This window comes from Arachis duranensis, chromosome 5 (genome assembly GCF_000817695.3).
Source record: "Arachis duranensis cultivar V14167 chromosome 5, aradu.V14167.gnm2.J7QH, whole genome shotgun sequence".
NCBI lineage: Eukaryota > Viridiplantae > Streptophyta > Magnoliopsida > Fabales > Fabaceae > Arachis > Arachis duranensis.
The window spans coordinates 99,542,661-99,543,797 of record NC_029776.3 but is presented as its reverse complement, the minus strand read 5'-3'; positions in this window follow the sequence as shown (position 1 = coordinate 99,543,797).

Here is a 1,137-nt window from a genome sequence, read left to right as displayed (position 1 = left end):
TAACCACTTATTTTAATTATATATATTATATATTTTTTATAATAAAGATCAATAGCTAAAATTATTAAAATACTAATATTTTTAAAATATTTAAATTTTTTAATTATATTTTATTAATTTTTGTTATATTATATTTTAGTTTATTTTATGTTTAATTTAGTTTCTTTTTATAAAATTGAATAAAGTATTGTTTTTGTCTTCAACGTTGGGGTAAGTTCTAAAGTTATCCCTAATGTTTCAATCGTCATATTTAAGTCCCTAACGTTTCAAAATTGACTCAATGTTGTTCTGCTGTTAGGGATCCGTTAAAAAAAAATTGACGGCGGGACAAAATTGAGACGATTTTGAAACGTTAGGGACTTAAATAGGACGAAAATGTTGGGGACAAAAACGATACATAAAAATAAATTTTAATTTAATTTTATCTTTCAATAATATCAATTTTTTACTGTAGGTAGTATTCAATTATTTTTTAATTAAATCTAAATAAATTACACTTAATTACATTACTTTCATTTTAAATAAAGTTATTTTTTTATAATTTTAAAGAATTTTGATACATTAGAGAGACAAAAGATATAATTTATATTTTATTGTATATATATTATTTTTTCTTTTCTGCAAGTTTATATACTAGTCATTCTACAAACATTTCATTATAACTAAAAATCTTTAAGAGTAAAATTATAAAAAAATTAATTTATTTAGAAATGAAGGTAACATGATTAAGTGTAATTTACTTAGGTGTGATTAAAAAATAATTGAATACTATGTATAGTAAAAAATTGATATTATTGAAGGATAAAATTAAAATTTATTTTTATGTATAGTAAATTTGTTTAACCAGTCGATCATATTTTGACTCATTGTCAGCTAGGATAGGATTTAGAATAGTAATCATCTGGTGAGTCAACAAGTTGACTAAATCATGATGGCTTTTGTCAATATATTGTCGAAATTCGGCCATCGATCATGGCACATTTCCAAATCTGACTGGAAATATGTAACTGCCTATAGGAGGCGTATAGCCAGAAGAAAGGCCAAATGGAAGCCAACCTGCGGTTACTTGTGGTTGATTCTGCACTGTGGTGATCCTAGGGCGTGAATTTCGCCCACTACCACCAACACTTGCATCAA